This window comes from Elephantulus edwardii, unplaced genomic scaffold (genome assembly GCF_000299155.1).
Source record: "Elephantulus edwardii isolate Elephantulus edwardi_28Jun2011 unplaced genomic scaffold, EleEdw1.0 scaffold00015, whole genome shotgun sequence".
In the NCBI taxonomy this organism is placed as follows: domain Eukaryota; kingdom Metazoa; phylum Chordata; class Mammalia; order Macroscelidea; family Macroscelididae; genus Elephantulus; species Elephantulus edwardii.
The window spans coordinates 28,522,669-28,543,305 of NW_006399765.1; positions in this window are offsets into that span (position 1 = coordinate 28,522,669).

Consider the following 20,637-nt stretch of genomic DNA (forward strand, 5'->3'; position numbering starts at 1 on the left):
AGCAAAAGGTCAGCAGTTCAAGTCAACCAGCTACTCCTCAGGAAAAATGCAACACTCTCTTCCTATTTACAGCCCCAGAAACCCCATGAGAAGTTGTCATAATCAACTCAATAACAGTGTGTTTTTACTTCTTAGGAAACAGACCACCCAGGACCTTTACATGCAGATCTGCTGTATAGGTTTGAACCGCCAACCTTTCGGCCAACATCTGAGTCCTTAACAGTCATCCCACCAGGGCTCACCTGTGTAAAGACATACAGAGCCCCTGCATGCAAAGTCTCCTAAAAGAAGTACCTTGGAGAGCAAGAGGTTTCCTAGCTAGACTTGGGCCGATGAGTGTAGACACTACGCTGTCTACTGTAAACACATTTGTCAACATTTGCATCATCTCAGAAAGTTCAGTTGGACAACACTGGGCTAGAGGATCCAGGAAACCCTGTGACCTTTAAAATGTTATACTATGTGAGAGTATGGCTTATTCTAAAATTAAGATTATTACTACTAATAGGGAGCTCTGGAGGCATAGTGGCAAGAAGCTATACTGCAATCCCAGAGGTATGCAGTTCAAATCCACCAGATGCTCTGTTAGAAAAGGAGGGACAATCTCCTCCTGTAGCAGTCAGATCCAATTTGATGGCTGTTGTTGTTACGTGCTGTCCAGTTGCTTGCGACTCATAGCGACCCTATGTACAACAGCCCTAAACTCTGCTCTGTCCCGTGCCAATCGCACTGCCTCTGACACACCCATCCTGATTACCCCAGTCACTGAATCAATCCACCTCAAAGAGGGCCTTTCTCTCCTGCGCTGTCCCTCCACCCTCCCAAGCATGATGTCCGTCTCCAAGGACCGGTCCCTCCTCACAACATGTCCAAAGTATGTTAGACAGAGCCTCAGAATCCTTGCCGCCAAGAAGCCACCTGGTTTAACTCTTTCCAGGATGAATCTGTTTGTTTTCCTGGCATTACACATTAAAAAAATAATAAAAATATTAAAACAATATTATTACTACTAATTAAAAATGTATTAAGTAACGGGTTTTTATTTTTTTTACATAATTTGTTGGAAATCTCAGAAGGGCTCACACTTTAGGAGAGTTGCTACTAGAATTGCAAACTCATTTCTATCCTTAAATGACCAAATTAAAAAATACCATTAGAGTTTGTTCTCCCTAATATGATATATTCATTTAATATGTTAATTTCATGCAATTAAAAATAATTGATTTAAGCCTAGCTTTAATTAGAACCGCAAAGCGTGAAGCCATGGTTTTATTTCAAAGGCTAATCATAAATTGCTCTTTTTAACATTTGTTTACACTCCCAGGCCCGGGATCCTATCACAGATGGAGGCTATAAGGAGACAAGTGTCAGATGGTGTCCATGGAGCCTCCAGCTCCAACTGTGCGCAGCAGGGCTGCCTAGTGACCCTCGCAGGTCTGCAGCGAGCTCACTCCTCAGTATTGTCTGTATTAAGCAGAAAAGTGGAAGATTTGGCGAGTAATGACATTTGAAGTATGATTGGTCTTGGTCAGCATTTACTGAGCCCAAAATAGGAACCTAGTGAAACTACCTTGGCTACTGTTTATCTTCTGGGGAATAGCATGCTTGAGCATTGTTTCTCCTTTTATTCACAATGTATTTACCACATGCTGACTGTATTTACTGCATTGCTCACGGTCCTGGAGCAGGTGATACCTGGCCTCAGGCTGCTTGCTTTCTAAGGAAGAGATGCAGCCAATTAGCAGGTAAGTGAAATACAAAATTTGACATCAGATGTAGGAATAAGGCGCACTGGTGGAGAAATGCTGTGGTCTAAGTGGTGGCTGTGGCTGGCAGGAAAAAATAAAATAGTTCCCTACAGCTGTCCGCAAGACACACAAAAGCTCCAATCATAATAAATCAAGCTGTCTGTAGGCAGCTGTTCTGGCATAGTTAGTCGGGCTGCTAATGAAAAGGTCAGCAGTTCAAATCCACCCAGTGCTCCATGGGAAAGAGCTGTACTGTCTCCAACCACAAAGATTTAAAAAAAAAAAAAAAAGACAAACAACAACCCAACCCCCCCCAAAAAAAAACACAAACCAAACAAATCACAAAATCAACTATTCATTCCTGTTGAATCAGGACCAGCCCATGTCTAACCCTCTGCTGAGTTTCCAAGGCTATAAATCACACAGGAAGAGATTGTTTCCTTTTCTCCCAAGTTGCTGCGGGTGAATTCAAACCGCTGGAGAGGCACAATCTGGGTTGACAGCTTAACTCCCCACGGAGTCCACGCTGCAGCCCCTTCACAGGGATTTACAGCCTCAGAAATCCACGCGCAGTTACTATGAGTAGGAACCCACCCGCCAACAGTGGAGATTAATACTGTGCACGAGGAGTGCTGGTGGCACAGTGGTAAGTGCTTGGATGCCAACCAGAATGTCCACAACTTGTTTTTCACACCCACTTCTTCCTCCACCCATCACCTTAAACAACCCTATGATTAACTACCCCCCACCCCATCCCCCCCCCCGAGGCCACACTGTGTCCACCAGGAGTTACTGAGTTGAAACGCAACACCCACTAACACCAAAAGCTGTGTGTATCTTAATGCCTGGAATTTGAGGAAGATGTTACCCTCCGTGGCAAAGGTGCTTTTCAAATGTGACTTAGGTCGGCGTTCTTAATATGGAAGATGATGATGCATCTTCCAGGTGAATCGGATGACCACGAAGGTCCTTTAAATGAGGAAGCAGAAGGGTCAGAGCCTGAGGCGGCGGAAGACGGAAGCAGAGGCTGCAATGCCTTCCTTGCTTGCTGCCCAGAAGAGTCTATTAGACAAAGAATGCGGGTGGAAAAGCCAAGGAGAGACTCTTTCCAGAGCTTCCTGCAGCTCATAGCCCAGCCAGCACCTTGATTTTAAACCAGTGAGGCACATTTCAGATCCCTGACCACCAGGATTATAGGATATAAAATGAACGTGGTTTTAAGCCACTGCGTTTGTACAGATTTCACAGGAAATGCGCATAATTGACCATGGAAGGCTTTGTTGGCAAGTTGGCATTGGGACAAAAGTCTGAAAGTAGAGGTGGCGGCAAATCACATGAGTGTCAGAGGGTTAACATATTGTAGCAGAGAAAACAGCCCGTGGAGAAGCCCTGACCAGGAGCACAGCTAGCACCTGGGACAAAGGAACCTTCGAGGAGAGTGCAGCTCAGCCAGGCTGGAGGGAGGAGCATTGATGGAGGCAAATGGAGCCGACAGATTATGGGCCAGATCAACGAGGCTGCGAGCTGCTCCGAGCTCTCTGACGGTCCCACTGACTAAGCTGGTTTCTAAAGAGAAACACGATGTGCTGGGAATTACATTTCCGGAGAATTATTCTACAGGCGGCTGAGGCTAAACTGAAGGGGTACAAGGCAGAAGCTGAGAGATTAGCTAGGAGGCTCCTACCTAATCCAGATGAGGGAGGAGGGGGGGGTTGGAAGTGTAGGTATCCAGCTGTACATCATTATGTAATGTAACGTTTGCAAGGTAATGAAGAGACTGATTTGTAGAAGGAACCAAAGGAAGAACAATGACATCAGTTAGGATAGTACAAAAATAATTAGGCAAGCAATGAGTTCCCTGTGGCCTCCACCCAAGAGGAGGTGACTAAGGTTTAATCCATTTTCAAGACAAAGTAAGAGGATTGCCTTGACTGCTGGTGAGAATTCTAGTCACCTAGAGAGAGTTACCATCCCGCATGTCTCTTCCTCTATGGTTTTCTATATTCCCTGGCCCCAGGGACCCACTTTGAGACTTAAGTTGAATAATGTAATATTCTATAACAAGGAGAGGAAGATTATCAGTAATTTCAGTCAAGTCTTCATATTTTATAGCTGTGTCATTTCCTGAAAAAGTCTTTGTCCATCAAATTTCTTATTAGAACTCTACCCTGGTGGCCCTTGCAGTTTGCTTTCTGCTAATACAATCAAGTTTAGTGGTTCAAATCCACATAGTGGCACCATGGAAAGCCTGGCGATCCACTTCCATAAAAATTACAACCAAGAAACCACCCTGGAGCGTGTGGGGTCGCCCTGAGTCAGAATCAGCTTGATGGTGTACAAGGGCCATTACAGTACAATGGAGGCAGACACAGAACCTGCAGAAGGAAGGTTCTCAGCTCTTTGGTCCAAACTTGGGTTTTGAGATGCCTGGGAGGCCGCTGAGCTCTGTGGATTACTTCCAATATTTCTAAATGGAAATGACATAAAATCAGCAAGTTGTAGTGTCGGTGCCTTATTAACGGTGCAGCTTGTCTATTTCAGAGTCACTCTGTGTGTATAAATGATGCTAGCTGGTAATCAATTAGTAAAAGAAAATAATCAATTTTTCACTTAAGAAATGCAATTTGCTTGAAAAGCATCATTAAAAGTCAAGGGATTGTTATGTTCTTGAGAGTTGCTTGGTTGAGTCCAATACATAGAGACCTTAGAGGAAAAAAGATCCTGTCTCACAGGCATATTCTCCGGTGGTGGTTTTTATAGACAGGTGCGCTGCTAATGCAGAAGTGGGACCTAGCAGAATCTCTGATGGTTCAAATCCAACCAGAGATTCCGAGGGAGACAATCGAGCAATCTTCTCCTGTGAGATTTAAGCCTTGCAACACCCCCTGGAAGGTCAGCTAGGAGTGGGTTCCAATGCATGGCAATGAGCTGGAGTTGAGCTTTCAAGGATATAATCTTTAGAGAGCTGATTGCCATATCTATCTCCCTCAAAGTTACTGGGTAGGCACCAGTAGTCACCTTTTCATTATTAACCAAATGCTTGGCAGTCATGCCACCAGGACATCTTCTGACTTCAGGGGAGATGCTAGAGGCTGTGTTGGCAGGAAAACATCAGGAAATAAGGAGTTCAGCCCTTGGACCCCAACCCTGCCACAGATTGTTTAAGTGACAGGTTCACAGGTCTGTACCCCACCGGCTGCCCCATGCTAGCGGACAGTGTGACTTGTCTGACCGGCACTGCCACTCTGATCCTGTGATTATAACAGCACAACATTCTTGGACATCTTACCAATAAGGCTTAATCTCTGGGGAAGGACGCCATGCTTAAAAAAACTGGAGAGACAGCAAAATAGAGAGGGGCTGCGGTGAGCTGGCGTGACCGGCAGCTGCTCCACCAGGCTCCGAACACGGCTCGTGGGGGAGTGCGCCAGGGTCAGGTGGTGTTCTGCTCTGTTGTACAAGCACACCCTGATTTATCATACTTTACAGAGTTCGCACTCTTTTAGTGAAAGTGTGGACAATCTTTCCTATGCAAGTCTGTTAGTATCAAATTTTTAACAGCACGTGCTCATTTTGCTTCTCTGTGACACATTTTGGCCAGTCTCAAAACACTTCCCACTCAGAATGCGGTTGAATGCTTAACAGCCTAAAAGCTCTCAATGCAAACTCTTTGCCAGCAAGTTGGAACTGACTCCTAGCTGACCTTCGGATGGATTTTCAGAGGCTGTAAAATGCAAGAGAGGAGACTGTCCGTCTCTCCCGCATGAAGCCCCTGGTGTGTTGGAAGCAGGAGTGGTGCAGCCTCTGGACTAGCAGTGCAATTCTCTGAGAATCATACGAACAGAACTCCCTTTAACAAACTACAAAGTCTGCCGTAAGCATAACTTTTACATTCAATGCCAAGAATGCATCTGATTCACTTTATCGTCATCTTTGATTTGTCAAGGTGATCTGAAACCAAACCTGCAATATTTTCAAGATATACCTGCATTTAAGTTTGCCATGTGCCCAAGCTGACTAAATAGTATGTGCCAGCAACAACAGTGTTTCCTGATGCCATGACCTCTCTCCAGCTGTCAGGTCACAGGGCCCAAGACAGCTGACTTCATCCTCCTGTCAACCCCCAAGACAGACATGTGATACCAGTTTGTCCAATCAGAATTCCATATTCTCTGATTCCGTTATGATTGGTTCAGGGATGAAATCCACGTGACCTAATCACAGGAGAGCCTGAATCATTTGCTGCGAAGCCCTAGAAAAAAAGCAAGAGGGACTCTGGTGGTACCACAGTTGAGTCCTTAGCTGCTAACTGAAAAGTTGGGAGTGTGAAAGTACCTCGATGCTCTTCAGGAGGAAGACCTGGAGAAGTTCTAATCTATCACCTGGGGTCAGTGAGGTAATGATGAGTCTGGGTCGACTCAGCAGCATCTCACAACAACAGCAGGTGGGCTGAGACGACAGAATGCAGGTCTGCAGTTGCGGGCTCCATCCTTCAACTATGAAAGAGAGCCTGCTTGAGGATGGAGCCAAAACAGAAGTTAAAAGAGCTGAACGATGGAGAAAAGAGTCTGGATGCTGCCTTTCTGGTCACTTAGCAAAACTAAGCGAATTCTGAGTAGTGTTTAAGAAATGGCAAGGTTTTGGTGTTATTTCTAAAATGCACTTGTTATGGAATAAGTCATTTAATCTTGATCCTCCCATAAAATTTATTACCAAAATTGTTGTGAGAGATAATTGAGAAAAGTCTCAGAGAGCAATATGAATTATGCATGCACAACATATAAAAGAAAAAACTCAAAATGCAATGATAATTCTCTCCTGTTTTTCCGGCCCACTATCTAATGAAGGCAAGAAGTGAAATCACCAAATGGTAGGAGTCTGCAAGACAAGATCCATAAATAATTGAGAATTATTGACGGTAAATAAGCATTCCACTATTGAGCCTTCCAAGTGGACTATGTGAGATGCATATACTCTGTGGGATACATGTCTTCCAGAAATACCTTTCACCTCCTCAAACTGTAACCTCCCCCCCACCCCCCCTAAAAAAATCGTCAATGCTTTTGCTTTCCTCCTCCATTAAACTTGAATGGGACAGGACTCATTATGGACTCATCCATTACAAGAGAATGTGAGCCTTTCTACATTTGCATATGGAAAACTAAAAGAGATTTATGGTTCTATCTCAGAACATAAAAAGTTGCCTTGCATAAATTACGCTAATATCCCTGAGCCCTTTTGGCTCTCTCTGCTCCTCGCCCATCTAGAGAGGCTTGAATTCCTCCAGAGATTCTCCAGAACGTGGTAAGGGAGGCACAGGTTCGTTTGCTTGTTGTATGTTTTGTAAGTGCTCTGTTCTTCAACTGGAGCTTGCTGACACCACGTAAATAAATACAGCTCCCAAGACAGCAAGAAGAGCCTTGCCAAGTTCAGTGTGACTTGATTCCTTCTAAGCTGTAAGCTAGGCCAAGGAACTCCAGCTGTGTAGCACTGAGTTCAAACCAAACGCTGCCAACCAATTCACTTGGAAAACAAACACAGGGAGATGATGCAACTCAAAGGAGGCGGCCTGAGATTGCACAACCAGAAGGTGATTAGGGTTAGCGTCTCCATGGCAAAAAATCTCAATCCTAGTTGTGTGTACCTTTAAAGTCCATGCCTTAAACTGCCATAATATGCATTGCAACTGTTCAAACCCTAAAAGCTGGCATTTCAAATAATCCTTCGTGTAAGTATCTGTCTCCTCCTTTTTCTTCCATGAATAATCTGCTGAAACTGCTCTTAAACCTCATCAGGACAGCTAGGCTCCTTCTGAATGGCATGCTAACCTCCCACGATTGCAGACAATGGTCTGGGCAAACTAGTTCCCATGATGCTCTTCACTTCCTGGAACTCTGCCGTCCCACCTGAGCCCAGGTGTTGCATTTGAATAATCACATCATCTATTTGTTTGAGTCCCACTTTTGAGTAATGAAGAATGGTCAAACAATCTCATAAATTCGAGCTGTGATAGGCTCCTTAAAAGTTTTTATTATATGCAAAGTACACACAGTGTTTGGTTTTAAAACACTTATTAAAGTGGTTCTAACCGTACTATCGACAACCTGAGCAATCACTTGTTGTGGTTGTCAGTTGCTGCTGAGTTGGCTTATAACAACCGTGTGTGTGATAAAAGGAGGGAGTTGCATGTATGGATTAACCCATCACCTGGTTGCTGCAGTCAAAGAATCAATCTATCTAACTGAAGGTCTCTCTTTTCCTCACTAACCCTCCACCTTACCAAATTTGATGCCCTCCTTCAATGATTGATCTTTTCTGATGATTATATCTAATGTTAAGAGACGAAATCTCACCACTCTCATTTCTAAGAAACCTTATGGCTCTACTCCCTCCAAAACTGATGCATGATAATTAACAGGACCAATTATCACCCAAACAAGATGGTTTTGTCTGGAACAAATGACTAATGTCAATGGACATCTGTGCAGAAGCTTAATACTCATAAATCCAATTGTGCAGTGATTTATGTGAAGAAAAGTTAACTGTCCCTGTGCATCTATGAGGGAAATGGAGAATGTGGAAATAAAGGGAAAGTACTCAGTGGCCGCATCCCCCTATGTGCGGATTTCAACGGGGAGAACGGCGGAAGGGATGGGCTGTGAACCAGCAGAGCACTCACTCCGTCAGATTCTCTTCACTGTTCACAATACTGCTGCAACTGAAGACACATGCCCATAACCACAAGGAAAATGTAACTGCAAACAAATAAAAACTTGAGTTGGGAAGATCATCTGGCATGGTGTAGACGAGGATACAATTTTCTGAAAGTAGAGAAGTGAAAGATACACTATCATATCACGTAGAAATTAAAGGTGTTGGGGGAAATTGGGCTTCCTGGAAATACAAGAAGTACTTTGTATCCTGATTGTGTAAAGGAACATGTTGTTGTTGTTGTTTTGTTGTTGCTGATTGTCTTCGAGTCGAGCACAACTCACAGTGACCCTATGACCAAAAAGGACATGTATGACAATTTAAAAAAAAAAATCTCTGCATATAGACAAAATGAAAACGTGCATTCCCCACAAAACATTTTTTCTCAGTAAGCCCTATAATAGCCACATAAGTGGCTATTAGTATCATCAGCATCTGAGTGAGATGTAATGATATAATTCATCATCCAAAGAGGGTGCTTTTGTCTGAAATGAATGATAAAGATTAGTGGACACCGGGTCTTTGCTGGGCAAACAAGTCCTAATATAGTGTAATCCCTTTGGATAAATCAGCATAACTTCTGGTGTTCAAAGTGTTTGAGTAATCATTTGGGAAACACCACAGTAGTAACTGTTGCAGGAAAGAGACACCAGTGGATGTTCAAATAAACAGGAACAGAACAGGCAAATCCACGGGGTCAGAAATTAGATTGGGGTTGCCAGGGACAAGTTGGAGGGAGGACTTACGGGGATTGGTTGCTTAAATAGATAAGCTTTCTTCTTTGGGTGAAATGAAAAGGCGATGGAATTATTGTTAGTAATTTCATAACCTTGGGAAGATACTAAAAGTTGCTGAACTGTACATGATAAAACGGTGCATTTTATGGTATGTGAATTGTACCTCAGTAAAAAAGAATAAAAATTAGTGGACAAGAGAATCATGAGGTGAAGTATAGTTACCTAGTCTCAACTCATCTGTTTGTAATATCCTTATTAATTGCAAGGAAAAAATGGTAATTACAATAAGCTAGAATGCTCCTTTTGAGAGAGGTTGAGGGGGCATCTTCTCACATAGTTAGAGAATATTATCAGGAAAGGCCGGTTCCTGGAGAAGAACATCAAGCTTGATAGAGTAAAGGTCACCATTAGAAAAGACCAGTTATTAGAAAAATGGAGCCGAATTGATAGACAGCAAAAACGAGGGAACCCCTCCATATGTAGATTAACAACAGTCAGTACAATGGACTCCTGTGTACTGGTGGTCATGAAGATAGCACAGGACTGGGCAGCGTTTCAACGTGTTACACGTAAAGTCACTATGAGGCAAGAGCAACTCAACAGCACAGATCAATAACACAATATGAGGCACAAAGAATTCTCTAAAACGCAGCTTGCTTTTTAAGAAACATTCACGTACTGAGGTGATCACCAAATCTGGTAGAAGTGTTGTGGTAATGAAAAACACACACTGAGGAAGAACCGATCAGTTTCTGTCTTCGATTCCTGAGGACGAGGGCCACCACTGGAAGTCAAGAGAGCTGAGGACCTAGAAAGCGAACGCTTGCGAAGGAAAGAAGAGAAAATCGATTGGAAAGAATTCTTGATTTGCTAGCAGTTAGAGATGGTCTTGCAAAGACTGTGCTTGTAGACACACAGGCTAACCTGCTGTTGGGTTATTAAATGGCAATTTCAGTGCTTAAGGAGAAGATGGGGGAAAAGAGACCATGTAAGGTCTATGCTCCTCTCATCCAGTTTCTGTCCCCATGGCTGTTGTCCTTTCCTTTCACATCTTTCTCCACATGGACCATTGCTGTTGTTGTTGTTGTTGTTGTCGTTGTGAGAACCAACCCATAGCTGACCTTCCAGTGGGTTTTCAAAAGCAGTTTACACAGGAGAGGATTGCCCATCCTTCTCCTGCAGAGCAGCTGGTGGATTCGAACGTGTGCCTTCAGGATGCAGCACAGCTTCTTACCACTGGACCTCCAGAAGGACATTTCCATCCCTACAACCACAGGCTGGTTCAGTGTTTATTGAGACCATCAGTGGGATACAACAACATGACCATGAGCAAGGCTCTCTGTCTCTTTTATCTTCTTGCCAACTTCATCGAGAGACCATCATTGTCTCTTTCAAGTGACTTTGGGCTCAGTGGGTGCTCAGCACATTACCCTGATCCCTGCCAGCTCTGCGGAGGCTGGTGCCTTTGCTCCTGCCAACTGCACTGCTTGCCTGCAGCATCTCAGAGCTGGGAAAGTGCACACACATCAAAAGATCAGCTAGGAAGCTTAGGAGCCAGGTTCAGGTGAAATTCAAGTTGAGGCCACCCAGGTCAATGCAAAGCCTTTGTGCGTGGCTGGGGGACACACACCTCAGCTTTTTCTGGGGCCTCTGCAAATGGTACAACCACTAAGAGGCATCCAAGGCACTTGTGGGGCTTTTCCCTCAGAGCAATCAAGAAAAGGGGTGTAAGCCCCTTGTTCCAAGATCAGAGGTGCCCGGCCTTTTCCTCTGCCTCACTGGGTTTCCTCCACAAGGATAAGCAGAAGAATTTATCCACTAGCACATTCCTAAGGAGAACATAAACACTTAACAACCCTGAAAAATATACATTTCAATGGTCTCGTCCTCAAAAGAAACAGAGATGGAATGGAATGGATTGTAAGTAGAAGGTGGCACTGGGTAGCTGTTGTTGTTGTTGGGTACCATGGAGTCAGTTCCAACTTGTATTGGCCCATGTACAACAGAACAAGACACTCAGTCCTATGCCACCCTCCGTCTGTGCCTTCCCCCCCATCACGGCCCATTCATGCAGGCACTGCCTCAATCCATCTAGTCAACAGGCTTTCTCTATTTGACTGACCCTCTTCACCAAGCATGGTGTCTTTCTCCAGAAACCAGTTCTTCCTGATAACACATCCAGAACACATGAAACAAAGCCTCACCATTCCAAATAACATTCTGGTGACACCTCTCTCAGGACATATTTATTCCATCTTCTGTGGTATGGTTGGTGTTCTTTGTAAACACCACAACGCAATGGCATCGGCAATTCTTCCGTCTCCCTTATTCATTGTCCACTTTTTGGACAGAAACTGAGTGCAAGAAGCATCAGCAACCACAACTGATTCATTTTCCTGAAAGAGTGCCATCTAGCTCCAAGACACCAAATAAGAGGGTGGGCTACATAGAATATTAGCCCTCAGTTCCCTGACACCTACGTCACTTCCATGGCAAGAGCAGGGAAGCTAAGACAGCCAGAGATAAGAGGAATTCAATGATGCTTGGCTGCTCCAAGGTCTTATTGGCTCATCTGCTCTTTTCATCACGAAACTGATGGGTCCACCACTGGTGGGAATTTTCCATCTGCCACTTGGGTGTGTGATTTCTCAACCAGCGCTCCTCTTTCGCAGATCCACAACACAGGAACGGCTTTGCAGCGGACTCATCTGGGTTACACACTTCCAGAGAGCAAATCCTTCTCCAAGACTTCCTCAATGTGCTGACACAACAAAGCGGTGCTTACACTACAGCAGACAATTTTTACACGTGGTTTATTTGGGAAAGTACACATGATATTTGACTATGTAAACCAGAGTGTATTATTCATTCTTACCTATCAATAAGCCAACTCCAACTCACCAAAAACTCCAAGCACAACAGTATAAAATGTTACCCAGTCCTAGGTATGTAGATGACATGACCCTGCTTGCTGAAAGTGAGGAGGACCTGAAGTATTTGCTGCAGAGGGTCAAGAACTGCAGCCTTAACCTACAACCAGGAGAAGATAAAATAGATGAATGGGATCTTCTAAGAATCAAATCCCTATGCACATCCAAAAACTTCTCCAACAGGGTAAAAAGGAAAGCCATCGACTGGGAAAAAGTATTTGGTAATGACATATCAGATAAGGGACTTATATCCAGAATTTATAAAATGCTTGAACACCACAAGAAGATAAATGTAAATAATACAATAGAAAAATGGGCACAGGATATGAACAGACACTTCACCAAAGAAGACATTCAGATGGCTAACAAGCACACGAAGAAATGTTCAAAATCCCTAGCTCTAAGAGAGATGTAAATTAAAACAACTATGAGATATCATCTCACCCCAAACAGAAGAGCAAAATTTAACAAAACAGCAAGCAACCAATGCTGGAGAGGTTGTAGAGAAACTGGAACCCTGATTCACTGTTGGTGGAAGTGTAAAATGGTGCAACCCCTGTGGAAGGCGGTATGGCGCTTTCTCAAAAAGTTGCAAATAGAAATACCATTTGACCCAGCAAGTCCACTACTGGGAATATACCCCAAAGAGACCATAACTGCCATCCAAGTAGATATATGCACACCCATGTTTACTGCAGCTTTGTTCACAATAGGAAGGAGTTGGAAACAACCTAAGTACCCATCAACAAATGAATGGATAGAGAAGCTGTGCTATATTCACACAATCATTGAAAAACAAGGAACTCATGCAATATTATTGGTGACTCTGGAGGACATTATGTTGAGTGAAGTATCTCAGTCACAAAAGGACAAATACTGCATGGTGCCACTGTTGTAAAACAGGACTGACCTTGGGGTTGGGGTGAGACTGAGAAAGATGGGTTCAATAATGTAGACTGCATTGAAAGAGATGAGGGAGGAAACTGTTTAAAAGGGATATGTGATTAGGTATTTTTGTCATCACAGGAGTCTAGAGCAAAGGCTACATGGTAGAGTGAACCTGGGGGAGGGTTTGTAAAACAATGAAAGAATTTTTCTTTTACTTTTCCAAGAGGGTAGTGTACTAGGGGGGAGGGTTGAGAGGGGAGAAAAGTACAACAATGAATGAATGGAAATTAAAAAAAAACACACACACACAACAAACAACAAGAAGAAGGCATTTGGAAGAGAGAACTGGGCAAAAAAGAAAAAAAAAAAAAAAAAAAACGCAACCCCCAAAAAGGAATGAAGCCCAAAGGCAAAAAAAAAAAAAAGCCCACCACTGGACCAATTGGCAGCAGCAGGACGGATGGTGAAGAGATTGAGATTGTTCACAGCTTTAGTTTGCTTGGCTCCATAGTCAATACTCTTGGCACCAGCAGCCAGGAAATTAAAAAAACACATTCCAAAAGAAAAGTCTGCTGTTGGGGACCTCTCCAAAGTACTGAAGAGCAATGATGTCACTCTGGAGGCTAAGATGTGCCTGATATAGGCATGGTCTTTGCAATCACTTGCTATGCATCAGAGAGCTGGACAATCACTAGGGAGAATAGAAGGAGAATTGATGCCTTCGAGCTGTGGTGCTGGAGAAGAGTATTGAATAAACCATGGACTTCTAAGAAAATGAACAGATTTATCCTAGAGAGGGTGAAGCCAGGCTGTTCCTTGGAGGCAAGGATTCTGAAGCTTTGTCTGACATACTTTGGACATGTTGCAAGGAGGGACTAGTCCTTGGAAAGGGACATCATGCTTGGGAGGGTGGTGGGACAGTGCAAGAGAGGAAGACCCTCTATAAGGTGGATTGATTCAGTGACTGGGGTAATCAGGTAAGTGTGTTGGAGACAGTGAGATTGGCACAGGCCAGAGCAAGGTTTAGGGCTGTTATACATAGAGTCTCTAGGAGTCACAGGCAACTCAATGACATATAACAACAACAACAGTCCTAGGTAACCATCAAGTAGACTACCACTCACAGGAACTCTTTGACTAGTGGATAGAACCTTGTCCTACCCTGAGCCGTCCTCAGAATCCCTGCCATACTCAATGCGCCCACTGCTGCAGTCACTCATCAAGCCAGCTCGTTGAAGGTCTTCCTTTTTTCCACTTACCTTCTACTTTCCTTACCAAGTTCTCTTCTCCCAAGGAGTGGAGCTCCCTGACAACATGCCAACGTGTATGAGATGAAGTTTTACCACCCTTGCTTCCAGGGAGCACCCTGCTTGCATTTCTCTGGGACAGATTTGCTTGTTCTTTTTAGATCCCATGAAATAGTCCTTTTTCTTCATCCACACCACAATTCAAATGCATCAATTTTTCTTTAGTCTTTCTTACTAATTATCGAATTTCACATGCATATGAAGCCGTTGAAAATTCCGTGGCTTGGTTCAGATAAAGTCTTTACACTGACTTCTTGAATCTTCGGTACTTTAAAGATGTCCTTGACAGCAGATTTGAAAAGGAAAACATAAATATAGTAAATCAACAATCGTTCGCCGAGGCTTCCCATGTGCTCAGCTCTATAAGGAGCGCTTTATGAAGTTCACCTCATTTGAACTTACGGCAGCTCAGTGAGGGTCATGTTTTTTCTTGTTTGCTAGGTCAAGAGGTTCCAGTTTGGAAGTGCTGTTAAGCAATTTATCCAAGGTGACCCCTAAGTATACTGATGAAGACGGTTAGTCAATCTCCACAAAGAATAGATTACTCATTTCAAAAGTGTGACTTCCCTAAAGCTGAAAAATGCCATTTCAGCCACTGAGGTGTGAGACATTTGCTTCTCAACTTTATCTGCAGCCTTACATACAACTCTAGTCCCGACTCTTCTAGACTGTTCACCCTGGGTGTTAGCTTCATTTTTTCTTTTCCAACCTGCAAACACTCAGAGCCCACTCTGAGATGGTGAAGCAAAGCCAATCAGTCTCTTAGTCTTCGGTGGAGGGAACCTTCACCGTGACAGTAGCAGGAACAGTGCTGTCTCTGTAGTCACCCTTTTAAACAGATGTCCTTGCTCTCCTGAAAATAAGTGGCTTCACCAACACTCAGAGGAAAAAGCACACATACACACACACACTGTAACTTAAATTAGTAACAGCAGTGATATCCAGGGAAAACAATGGAATTTAGAGCAGAGAGTAGGGACCCACAGAGATCAAGCAATGATTTAGCCTTTTAAACACTAACCCTTTGCTCTATTATATATTATTGTTGTTGTTTGGTGCTGTCAAATGAGAACTGACTCATAAATGATCCTACAGTATGTTTTCAGAGGCTGTAAACTGCATAGAGGAGATTGACCATCAATCTCCCTTAGAGCAGCCAATAGATTTGAACTGCTTACCTTTGGGTTGGAAGTGCAACTTCTTACCTTTAGGCTACTAAGGCTCCTAGTAGTCTTTGAGTTTAAAGTCATTTACAGCGCTCACTACCACTCAGTAGTTAAATGTAGTAAATACCTTTCCATTTATTAGTATCTCCCGTATCCTAATAGTTATGACCTGGTTGAATACGTCCTCAGTTTTCTGATAGGAAAAACTATGCCAGGAAGATCATAGTATCAACAGTCCAAGAGCATCAATGAGCTTCTTGCCCTACAGAGGATGAAATCGGTGCTTCACCAGAGCCCCTTCACTGGGCCAGGGTAGCTCCGTCCAGAAACTCTGGCTGCTAATACTGTGGTTGCCATTTTCCAGAGAATTGGTCTTTGGCTAATAGAATCCCTCTAGCACACTTGAAGGGTAGAGAGCGAGCACAGGAGAAAAAGAGCTTGGATGAGATGGATTGACACAGTGAGCATGGCACTCCGAGTGTGTCTCCACCGTGTGTCAGAGATGATGGGCTGGCTTAGGATAGGGCAAGGGTCAGAGCTATTGTTCACATGGCCACTACGAGTGGTTGTCAACCCGATGGCAACAACAACATAAAACAACAGCCACCACCTCTGTGACTCACTGCCACATTCATCTGGTTTTGGAACCTGCTAGCAACTAATGCCTGGCTGACATACTTTAAATCTTTAAAAGATCTCTCATATTTTGAAAGCTTAGCATCTTGTCTTCTAAGGGTCATTCTGATCATATTTCAGTTAGAATGAGAGATTTGTTCACTTTCCTGGAAGTCCATGGCATGTACATTTAATATTTATTGACAATGTTGTCGTTAAGTGCCGTCAAGTTGTAGATGACTCATAGTGACCCTATGAACAAAAGACCTGAACACTTGTATAACTTTCATCGTTTCTCCATGTTCATAGAGTTTCCAGAGGCAAGCTATTTCAGAAGTGGGAGCCACTCCTGCTTCTAAGCTTGTTTTAATCAGGGAGCTCCACCGAACACTGGCCACCATGGGTAACCATTATCGCATTTGACACATTAGTGTCACAGTTGGCATAACAGCAATCACGAGTTACCTCTGTACAGAAAATGGACAGACCAGTGCAATCCTACTTAGAAGAGTGTTTGACTGAAAACAACTAAAAACTGGCCTGAGGGATGCAGGCGTGAGGGCCCAAATGTGTTTTTAAATAGGAGTCTGAATCACATCTCACACCTATTAGCGAGTCAACATTCCACCCTAATCCTCACCAGAACCAGCAAACAAGCCTCTAGCATAATTAAAATACATTCATTCTTTCATCTTCTTTATTCATTGCTTAGGTTTTATATGAATTGAAATCATGATGAAACTCCATGGCTTGAGTGAGGCACAGCTTAGTGCTGATGAAGAAATATAGGAAGCTTGGAGGCAGAATACATTACTAACCAGAAGGTCAGAAGTTTGAATCCACCAACTACTCTGAAGGGGAAAGATAGGCAATCTCTTCCTATAAAGGCTTATAGAAACCCAAAATACATAGTCTTAGTGTAAAACTCAACAAAATCAGCTAGAAGGAATAAAGCAGAAGAATTTCCTTTAAAAGCAAGATAATAGATTTTCAGATGCTATGAGCATGAATTGAATGACTCAGAAAGCATCAAAAGAAGATGGAGGGAATTAACAGAGTCATTGTACCAGAGAGAATTGATTGACACTGAAAAATTTCAGGAAGTAACATATGAACAGGAGCCAATGGTAATGAAAGAAGAAGTGTAAGCTGCATTTGAAGGCAATGGTTAAAAAAAAAGGCCCCAGGGATTGATGGGATATCAATTGACTTGTTCCAATTAACAGAAGCAACATTGAATGCACTCACCAGTCTATGCCAGGAAATTTGGAGGACAGCTGTCTGGCCAACGGATTGCAACAGATTGTTCCTATTCCCAAGAAGGGTGATCCAAATGAATGTAGAAATTATCGCACAGTATCAGTGATATGCTGGCAAAATACTGAAGATCATTTTAGTACCTAGACAGGGAATTGCCAAGTGGGATTTAGAAGAAGCCGTGGAACCAAGGGCTATCATTGCTGATGTCAGATGGATCCTGGCTGAAAGTAAGGAATACCAGAAGAACGTCTATTTGTGGTTTTTTGACTATGCAAAGGCATTTGACAGTGTGGATCTTGACAAGTTGTGATTGACATTGACAAGTTGTGATTGACATTGAGAAGAATGGGAATCCTGGGGCACTTGATTTTGCTCATGAGGAACCTGGACCTGGACCAGGAGGCTGTTGTGTGAACGGTGCAGGGGAGCACTACATGGCTTGGAACTGGGAAGGGAGTACATCATGGATGTATTCGGTCTCCATACCTGTTCGATCTATGATGCTGAACAAATTATCCAAGAAACTGAACTCTATGAAGAGGAATGTGGCATCAGAACTGAAGGTAGATTCATCAATAACCTGCATTATGCAGATGACACAACCTTGCTTGCTGAAAGTGAGGAGGACTTGAAGCACTTGTTGCAGAAAATCATGGAATGCAGCCTTCAGTATGAATTTCACCCAATATCAAGAAAACAAAGATTCTTATCACTGGACCAATAGCTGTGTCAAGATGGATGGAGAGGAGATTGAAACTGTCAACAGCTTCATCTTGCTTGGTAAGATGAATGAATGAATGAATGAATGAACACCCTTATAGTACAGGCAGACAGGAAACAAGGAGACACATTGCAATGGGAAAATCTGCAGTTAGGGACCTTTCCAAATTATTGAGGAGTAGTGATGTCGGTTCAAGGATTAAAGTGCTTCTGATTCAGGCCATGGTCTTTCCAATTACTAGCTATGTATCCGAGACCTGTACAATGAATAAGGATGACAGAAAAAGAATTGATGTCTTTGAGCTGTGCTTTTGGAGAAGAGCACTGAACATCCATGGACAGCCAAGAGAAAAATAGATGTGTCTTGGAGAGGGCACAGCTGAAGTGCTCTTTGGAGGCAAGAATGATGAGGCTTTGCCTCACATACTTTGGACATGTTGCTAGGAGGTGCTATTCCTTGAAAAGGGACATGATGTTGGGAAGGGTGGAGGGTCGTCAAAGGAGAGGAAGACTCTCAGGTGGATTGACAAGGTCACTGCTGCAATGGGCTCTTGGGTGTCAGCAAGTGTGAGGATGGCACAGGACAGGACTGGGTTCAGATCTTTTGTTCATACAGATGCTATAAGTTGTACTCAACTCAATGGCATCCAACAACAACAATAGATTTTCAAAACATCAACGAATAAATGTGATAAGATATATAAATACAAGGCCTGAGAAAGAACCCTTTGGACATGTTGTTGTTGTGTACCACTGAGTTGGTACTGACTCATAGCTGACCCTCCAGGAGGTTTTCAGAAACAGTAAATCACACTGGAGGAGACTTCCCATCCTTCTCCCTTAGAGCAGCAGGTGGATTCGACGTGCGCACGTTCCTCTTTGAGTTGGCAGTGCGATTCCTTACTACCAAGTTATCAGAGAGCCAATCTGGGCAGAGATGGTGTCAGTAAAAGGAAATATATTTGTTACCCTTCACAAGGTAACCCAACCTTATAAAGATGTGAAACCTCTGCAAACTAATGGATGGAGGGTGGAACCTAGTAAAATCCCAAGTCATTTAATTGATTGATTAAGGGTTTTTTTAGGAAGAAAACAAGTTGATTAAAGTCTCAGGGGAAACTCAAAGCTCCTTGCTGTCAAGTCAGAATCGCCTCAACCCGACGTACAGCAGGTTTTCAGAAGCTGTAAGGCGCAGGAAGAGATGACGCATCATTCACCCACAGCACAGGGGGTGGGTGAGAACCGTCAGCCTTTGAGTTGGCCGTGAAACTCTTTCTCCACTAGTCTACAAAAGGGTGAAACAAAAATCACCAGAAAAAAAGTCTAAAAAGGCAGAGTCAGTAGGTGGTAGAGGGAGTCTTGAGAGAGAAAACATTAGAAGGTTAGAATAATTTCATGAGATAATGAATGTAAATTGCTCAGCACAATGCCTGACGCAAAAATGAAGAGGAAGATTAATGGGAACAAAATTGAGTAAAGAAACAGACACAAATACAGATGGAAATTTAATTTAGGACAAAGTCAGTACTTTAACTGAATGGGGAAAGGGATATGGATTATTCAACAAATGAGTTTGAAGCACATGAGAATTTTCTAAAAATAAAATAAAATCCAAATAAATGGTCAAACTTATTGATGTTGAGTGGGAACCAACTCAAAGCTGACCCACAGGAAGAGATTGCTTATTTTTTTTTCTACAGAACAGCTGTAGAACCACGTCACTTTGGGATGGCACAGAACCTTTTACCCACTAAGCTACCAGTGTTCCCTGCAATATGTTAACTGAAATGGTTTTAATAGGTATTGTCTAAGATGCAATTAAATATTTATAGTCTTTAAATTTTATCTGCACTTATTCATATAGTTTCACCTCTTCCTCATCACCATTTCACTAATTTAATATTATTTGACTTTGAATGTTGGCACACCATGTGTTCTACATTTTAGACCATATAAAATTAACTCTGGAGACGCCAGTTAAATTTGAAATTCTTGAGCAAAATTTGACATTTTTTTCAACACAGTATATTTCTTTGTCATGTTTCCACGTGTTCCTTATCTTAGCAAAACATTTTTCTTCTGGAAATAGGAAAACAACCAAAAGGTTGTTGTTATGTGCCATGGAATCACCCATGACTCATAGTGACCTTATGTACAACAGTCCTAAACCTTGCTCTATCTTGTGCCAATCTTATTGTCTCTGACACACCTACCCCAATTACCCCAGTCACTTAATCAATCCATCTTATTGAGAGTCTTCCTCTCTTTCACTGTCCCTCCACCCTCCCAAGCATGATGTCCCTCTCCAAGGACTGATCCAGCCTAACAACATATCCAGAGTATGTCGACGGAACTTCAAAACCCTTTCCTCCAAGGAGAGGCCTGGCTTCATCCTCTCAATGACAAACTTGTTTGTTCTCCTAACATGGTATATTCAGTACTCTTCTCCAGCACCACATCTCAGAGGTATCAATTCTCCTCCTATCATCCTTAGTCATTGTCCAGCTTTCTGATGTATAGCAAGTAATTGCAAAGACCATGGCCTGGATCAGGCG